At 37.5% G+C, this 8090-nt stretch overlaps 1 pseudogene; it reads right to left on the bottom strand.

Moving 5' to 3' along the window:
- Nucleotides 1–87: 87 nt before the first annotated feature.
- Nucleotides 88–8090, bottom strand: part of LOC101588003 — a 19393-nt pseudogene continuing 11390 nt past the window's right edge.

Here is an 8090-nt window from a genome sequence, read left to right as displayed (position 1 = left end):
AGAACCAGGGATTGAACTCAGGCCCTTGCACTTGCCAGGGAAGCACGTATTCCACTGAGCCATCTCCCCAGCCTCAAGTACCTTTTTCTATGCTGGAAAATTATGTAAAAAATCCTTAAGCTTTGTTGGGTAGTCAGTCATGACTCCAGTTGCTTCCAGATCAAAAGCTCTTTTATATACTTGTTCATCATTTAATACCCAAATGCCTCAGGCAGTGAGGCGGTCATATAAAGTTTTCCTCATTAATAACATATTAAGAAATTAGAATTCTTACATATCAGAAAGACAGATGAGAAATTTTTGACTTCTGGATATGGTGTGTGGTTCTTCTATCTTCCATTTGATGGAAGGCATTGGGATTTCAAAAAAATGCTCTTGAATAGCCACAAAAGGCAAGAGGTCAGTGAAGAAAAGGCTAAGAATAAGCAGAACACACTGTAGATTGAAGAGCATAGGAATATCTGAATTCTCTTTGTAGAACTTTTCTACAATTTCATAACTGGCATTACCCCACACTGTTAAGTGTTCTTGCTTATACTGCTTCACCAATTCTGAAACCTTCTTAATCAGAACATGGTTGTTGACTTTGATATCGACGTTAATGGCGGTGTTAGGAAAGGCTCCCAAAACTTCCTTCAGTAATAGAATTCAGGTATCTTTTCCTTCAAACTGGCATGCTCTTTGAAATGGGATATCCAGTTTGCCAAGGTAAGGTGGGAGCTCACAATACTTGAGATCAGAGACATTTACATTGATCCCAGTTGATCTTTCTACATTCTCATCATGTGACACTATAATTTGTTCATCTTTTGTGATATGCCAGTCCAATTCTAGCTTGTCAGTTCCAACTGTAAAGAAATATTGAAAAGCTGCCATTGTATTCTCCAAGTTTTCTCCAGCACTGCAGCACTGTCACCGCTGGATCCTGGCTGCAGGCTGTCTTCTCCCTCCCCATGCCTGTTCCTCTGATGGAGTCATCTCTCCACACAACCCCATTCTTCCTTAAACTCTCATGTTATTTCCATTTGGCCACCTTCTACACATCCCCTAAAAGTATGATTTTGCCCCTGTCATATTTCTTAATTTTTCTCCTTTCTCTCTCTTCATTGTTTAATCCTTAAGTTCTTGTTTTCCCTTAACTGTGTTATACCTTTCAATTTTTATACCTTCTCCTGAGTTCTTACAATAGGGAGAGTGTACAATAGTTACACATGTGGGTCTATTTTATTTCACTTATGAGTATATGTTCAAGTTGCCTCCACTTATATAGGAATGCTTCAAGTCTATTTTTCTTTATAGCTGAGTAATACTCCATTGTATAAAAACACCACATCTTTTTCATCCATTTTTCAGGTGAGGGGAATTTTGATTGTTTCTAAGATTTGGCTATAACAAACTGCACTGCTATAAACATAGGAGCACATATATCACTGTGATATGATGTTTTCAGATCTTTTTGGAAAATTCCCAGAAGAGGGATAGCTGGATTGAATGGGATTTCCAGTCCTAGTTTTTGGGGAGTCTCCATACTGACTTCCATAATGGTTGCACCAGTCTACATTCCTACCAGCAGTGGAGAAGGGCTCCTTTTTCCCCACAGCTTCTCCAATATTGGTTGTTGGGTGATTTCTTTATGATAGCCATTCTTTCTGGGGTGAGATGATATCTCAATGTTGTTTTAATTTGCATTTCACGGATGGCTACTGACATGGGACATTTTTTCATGTATTTATATACTTCTTGCACTTCTTCCTCTGAGAAGTGTGTGTTCATCTTGAATGCTCATTTTTCGACTGGGTCTTTACATTTTGGAGCCCTAATGTTTTTATTTCTTTATAAATTCTAGATAGAAGTCTTTTTTTCTTAGTACTTATTATTTGTTTATTTTCCAAATTTGTGGGTTGTCTTTTAACTCTGTTAGTAATTTCTTTTGTCATGCAAAGACTTCTCAATTAGTGGTGGTTCTAGTTTTTGATTCTTTCAAGTATTTCCTTGCAGGTTGATTTTTGTTCATGATCTATTTGAAAATAAGTCTTTGCAAAACACACCACACGTTGTTTCTTTTCATTTTTCTCATGACAAGTCAACTTTTTGATGTGAGGTAGTAATAAATATGTTTCACTACTAAGAAATAGTTGGTCTCTTCAATATTTATGACCAGGATAGCATTCTATCTAGTATACATAATGTGTTCATGCCCAGTTCACCCACTACCACATTTCAATGAATAATCTTCAAAATAATGAGAGTACTTGTTTAGTACACTGCTGCTCAGTGAGGGACACACACAAAGAACTTCTTCATCTAACCATGGACAGGACCAGCAGAGGTATGGTGCGATGAAAAGGATCATTTATGTATCTTATTTCAAATTTACCCATTCATGTCAGGTAGTCAAAATACCATGTAGGTACAGGTACTTAAAAGTATGTGCATGCTTTTCCTCCACAAAGCATGGGAACTGTGAAGAATTTTTAAAGGAGAAGAAGATCAGGATTCTATGGCAGAGCCATTTTGAGGAATTCCAAATGATGGGAAGTGATGGAGTCAGACTCTTGTACAGTTTTCTACCATCTAAAGCAAAGAAACTCTAGGACCCTTTACCTTTTGCAAAAGATCTATAACCCTATATTTGATTTTACTCTTTATTTATATTTTGGGTTTTGCGTATAAGTCAAAAAATGTGATAATTAAGCTTGTGTGTCTGTTTATTTCACTTAATGTTATTGTATCAAGGTGCTTCTATTTTCCTACAAATGACTCATTAAAAATTTAATTGAAAAAGCATAAATAATAAACAATACAGAGTAGAGACATCTGTTTTGGATACTTGCTTCTGTTTTCTCTGCAATTTGGAGCCCATAGGGATTCAGAAAGCTCTCAAGTCTCTCAGTCCTTCTCACAAAGCTCATGACATCAGTCAACCCAGAAGAGAAAGTAACAGGTTTTTAAAAAATTCCATGTAGCCTTATTCCTAAACTTTGGTGAATTTCTCCAGGACATTTTATCCGCTGCCAGGAGCCAATCATTTGGAGGTAATTTTCTGTTGAACTTGCTCACTGCTACTACTCAACTCATAAAATTGAGTTGCCAAGCTGGACATAGTAGTGCATGCCAATAACACCAGCACTCAGGAGGTAGACCTGGGAGAATCACCCTGAGTTCAAGACCAGCCTGAGCTACATCGTGAGTTCAAGGTCAGTCTGAATGACATAATGAAACTTTGTCTCAAACAACAAAAACAACAACAAAAAGAAATTGCTGATTCTAAAGGAATAAAGTTTCATTTTTACAAATTTCATGATCTGGTCACCAACAAAGTGCAAAACAACTAGGTACATCAAAAATACTATTGTCTGGGAATTTTTAGGCATTATAAGGAGAGGGACTAATATGAACATAGTCAATGAAAAACAATAGTGCATATAACTATGGGATGCATCATGGATACTATCTTCATATAATGCAAAATAAATTTTTATTCCAAAGTCCTTAGCACTCAGGCTAGAAGTAATTAAATTGGAGGAGTTTTCCTCTTTAGCCTAAACCTGGAAGCCCTTGTGTTCATTTGGCTTGAATGCCACTCCTTCCTAGTGGTATATCATCATCATTTCTCTCTACTTACAGGACAACCTGGATTTCAGGGTATAGTGAAATTTCTCAGTGCCAAATATGGCACAAATGAATTCTTCTGTAATTTTCCACTTGGTGGTTATCCTCATTCAATTTTTTATGGCTGAATCTAAAAATAAATCTGAGTTCTGGGTGCCAGTTTTCCTCATTATAGGTGGAAAGAAAAGGCCAATCCATTCCAGTCTTCTGCTCTGTAATTATCTACATGCTCCACTCCCTTTTTTACTGCCTCCACCACAACCACACCGGTCACTTTCTCTCCTAAATTCCACACTCTTGGGTTACACTCAACCTAGGGTTTCTCGCATACCCCTTGATTTTTCAGGTCAAGTTAATCCTTTTAGTCATTCTTCTTTCTCAATTATATGTCTGAATGGATGAGTTCTCTTTGGACTGGTAACATCTCTGACTCATGCCTGTCCAGTCCTCTGGAGTGGGAGAATGAGGGCAATAAGACAGAACAGCATTTGCTTATACCTCAGAATCATCTTTATGACCTGCAAATTTCTTCTCTGCTTATTTTCTATCCTGCCAGTTAAATTCTGTCATTTTTGTTGTTTATGCCACATTTATTGATTCCTAGTAGTAGTACTGAATAATGGCATTTGTTATGGTGTGTTGGAACTAGAAACCATCACGTTAAGGAAAATAAGCCAGTCTCAGAAAGTTAAAATTCATAAGAAAGACAGTCTTCTTACAGATGCATATTTTCAAACATTCTCATTTACATGTACCTTCTGTAGAGATAGCATTTGCCTATTGGAAAATGAGCACAATTACATTTCACATATAACTAAAAATGGAGTTGTTCATACTCATGAAGTTCTCAGTTGCTTGTAATTTGTTTTTATCCCTCACGTCAGCATCTTGCTAAACTCTTATTTTAAGTTTAAACATTATTCAAAGAACTTCCAGTGCTGTTTTTACATTCATTGTATAATCATTGAACCCAGTGCAGGATATTTAGCTATCTAATTGTATTACTGTATGTAAATCCTCATGGAGAATGAAGACAGAATTAAAAATAAAAGTAAAAGAGCCTTCAGATAAAAGCTCAAATTGCCAAGGGGTAAAGAAAAGGTAGCTGGCCGCTGCACCATCATGGATCTCCGCATTGCATTTTCACAGTGTTCCAGTGTATTTTAGCAATTTAGAGCTTGCTGGCACTTTGAGATAATCTAGTCAACACTTCAATTTTAAATAGCGAAACTGAGGCCGAGAGAGAGAGAGAGAGAGAGAGAGAGAGAGAGAGAGAGAGAGAGAGAGAGAATGAGAATGGTAAAAACAGAGGTAAAGAGTGTGTGAGGCTTCCAAGTATATGTCTCCCTGTAGCGATGTAGGGTGTTTTCATACAAAGACCAGGAAAAAGTATAAGTACTCTGCCCAGCTCACATTTAATATTATACAGGTGGGTTAACTTATGCAATTAATTTCAACATCCTAATAATCCCAACACATTAAAAATCAAGACTACAGAAGGAAAAATATATGAATAGTATTTTTGTTACTTACAGCCACTAGTACTTCCTTCTGTGCTAAAGTGTGTCTTTAGATTTGTGACCCCAGCTCTAATCCAGAAGCACAGCATGTGTCAGTTCACACTGTGTCATGTGACACAAAGCTGCTTAATATAACCTGACTCAGAGTGACATTTCTATTGCATTGTGTTGCAGCAGAAATAAATAACACTTTCTTTCACAAGTGAGTAATTATCTCTGCCAGTTGATATTGTTGTGCTATTTGCAGGTAGAAATGGAAAGAAGGTATACTCTTGAGAGTGCATCCTTCGAAGAAAATACCAAGATAAGGAATTCCTGGGGAAACCATTTGATAGGGTCACAGGAGTTCAAGCAACATGAATGAAAGAAAATATCATGCTTAAAGAAAGATGCAAACTTGCGTCGAGAAGTAGTTTGATTGGAAGGCAACGTATAAATAGTCACATAGGAAAAAATGTCAATGACGTGAACTAGTGATAGAAAGTGAAGAAGAGCTCATTGAAAATAAAGGGCAAATGTCTAAGTCTTCCTTACAGGCAGTTACCTGGACATAAAACGATAAATGCTTTCACATAAATAAGTAGCATCCATAACATTAATTCCTCACACGTACTTTTATGCCATGTATTACTCTAAGTATTTTATGTGTTTGAATCTTTTTATTCTTTACAGCTACAATGTAAGGGAGTTATTATTGTACTCACTTAATATCTGGGAAAGCAGGAGTCTGAGAGGCTGCATGTATTTGTTCACTGGAGGTGCCCTAACAAAGTATCACAAGTTAGGTGGCTCAAACACCAAAATTTCTTGTATTACAGTCTTGATGTCTACAAGTCTGATATTAATTTGAATGGAAGCATGTTTCTTCTGAGACCTGAGAGGAAGGGATCTGATCCAGGGCCCTCTTATTGGCTTGTGCATAGCATCCATTTCTAGGTCTCTTCACAGTCCCTCTGATATAGGGGAAAATGATCTCCCGACCTGACCTGGATGAGTTCATGTTCTCTAAAACAGAAGAATGAATTTTAGGAGCAAACAGAGGTAAGAGTAGAATATTTATTGGGAAAGAAAGCTTCTTCAGAGAGGACAGAAGGGGGGCAAGTGGGTTGCCCAGGAAGATGTCTGTTCCAGGTTATTTTTATAGGGCAAAATCTTGTGGGGCTAAGGTAGAGAAAACGGGGACTTGCTTAGGTGGGCAAGAGGTGGGTCAAATCTATGGTCAACCAATGGGATTATAAGCACCATTGCCCAGGTAAAAATTGATTAAATCTGGTACGAAATGGAGAGGCAAGTCACAGCAAGAGGGCAAGAATATAGAAGAGGGTCTCCTCCTGTTGGGTTTGGGCTAGTGACTCATTAGGACTCTTTCAAGGTGATTGATACCTATTTATAATATCAATCCGTGATGCTCATCCCTAGCGAAGTATGTAGATGTGTTTACTCATTTTTGTCCTGGTCTTGAGATGCGACCCATAAGGGAGTATCTGTCTGCTACAAGTTGAAAATTCTCCTTGTCTTCCATCTTGTCTCATTGAGGACCTGGCCCTGTCTGACAGCCCATAATATTTCTATCTAACTTGGCTGCCTACAACACCTCTGCTCTGTGCATATCTGACTGTGCTCAGGTTTTCCTTTTTTATTTGGTCATTCACCTTAACTTTAACATGATTTATCTCTACAAAGTGCTGCAAAAGACTGCTTTAGAGAATACCTCAATTTTACATCAATATCAAAATATCCACTTTGAAAGAAGGAGGGAAATTGAGAAATCTGTTCAGATTACAGTGTAAGTATGATGTCTCTCAAGAGAAGGAGACAAACAAGATAATCAAGGAGGAGCTCTATTCTGACTCATCTTGGTATGCCTCTGTGTGTGTGTGTGTGTGTGTGTGTGTGTGTGTGTGTGTGTGTGTTTGTGTGGTGGAGATCGCTGTTGAGAGACAAAGATGGAAAGGTAATGAAAATGAGAAGGACTAGTTGAATAGGAGCTACTATAGAGTACAAAAATGATATGGCCTACAAAGTCAAAAACATTCACTCTCTGGCTCTTTATAGGGGAAATTGATCAATTTCTTTTTTAATTTTTTTCCCATAATTATATTGATAAACAAATAGCAATCAGACAGTTTCAAGTCAAATTGGTAGGACAGTATCAATAATTCACACATTGCATACATTCTTCCTAGTGGTTAATTACTGTACAAGATGTGGACATGATATCTTATTTACAAACACCATTAGAACAAATAGCTCTATTCATTAAGAGAAAGTAACTATATATCTATCCTAACCACTTTGAACACACAGATACAAAATGGACATTCATCTGTATACCCTTTTTTTGGTTAAGTTCCGTTATTTGAATATTATAGGTGTGTAAACTCAGCAGAATATTCTAAAAGAGTCCAGTATCCCATAATAGTATTGGGTCTTCCGCTTCACTGGCAATGTCAGAAATTCTTGACCTAAGTCACCTGTAGCTCTACATAAAAGCATGGCTTTACTTCTTATATTTCGTTTTTATACTTTTCTGCTGGATGGTTAAGACCAAGGTAATGCAGGACTTATACAACAAGAGTTGTAGCTTTCGGGTCTGATAAGGTCAGTCAAATCACTCAGGATTTATCCTGACATCCTGTACCTCAGATTGCAGCACTTTTGTCACTGTCAGCCATGTGGATAAGGCATGGTCATTGCTTTGTCAATGTGCTCTCTGTGAAAATCTGAGAGAATATTTTCTCTCCAAGTTACTCTCCTTAGGCACACTCTACATCATCGATCACTTTCCCTTTTGACCCCATAATCTTCTTGATTTAAAAATTTGGGACACTACTGAGTTACATGATGTTACAGTACAGGTTCTCCTATGTCCTGAGTCTTAATTGACCTTAGAAGGCTAGGGCCAAAATGTTGGCTTTCCTTGCAGCCCTCCTTTTTCTCTAATTTTGGTCTGCAAAC

This window comes from Octodon degus, unplaced genomic scaffold (genome assembly GCF_000260255.1).
Source record: "Octodon degus isolate 3935 unplaced genomic scaffold, OctDeg1.0 scaffold00110, whole genome shotgun sequence".
Taxonomy (NCBI): Eukaryota; Metazoa; Chordata; class Mammalia; order Rodentia; family Octodontidae; genus Octodon; species Octodon degus.
This window is presented reverse-complemented; position numbering and strand designations above follow the sequence as displayed.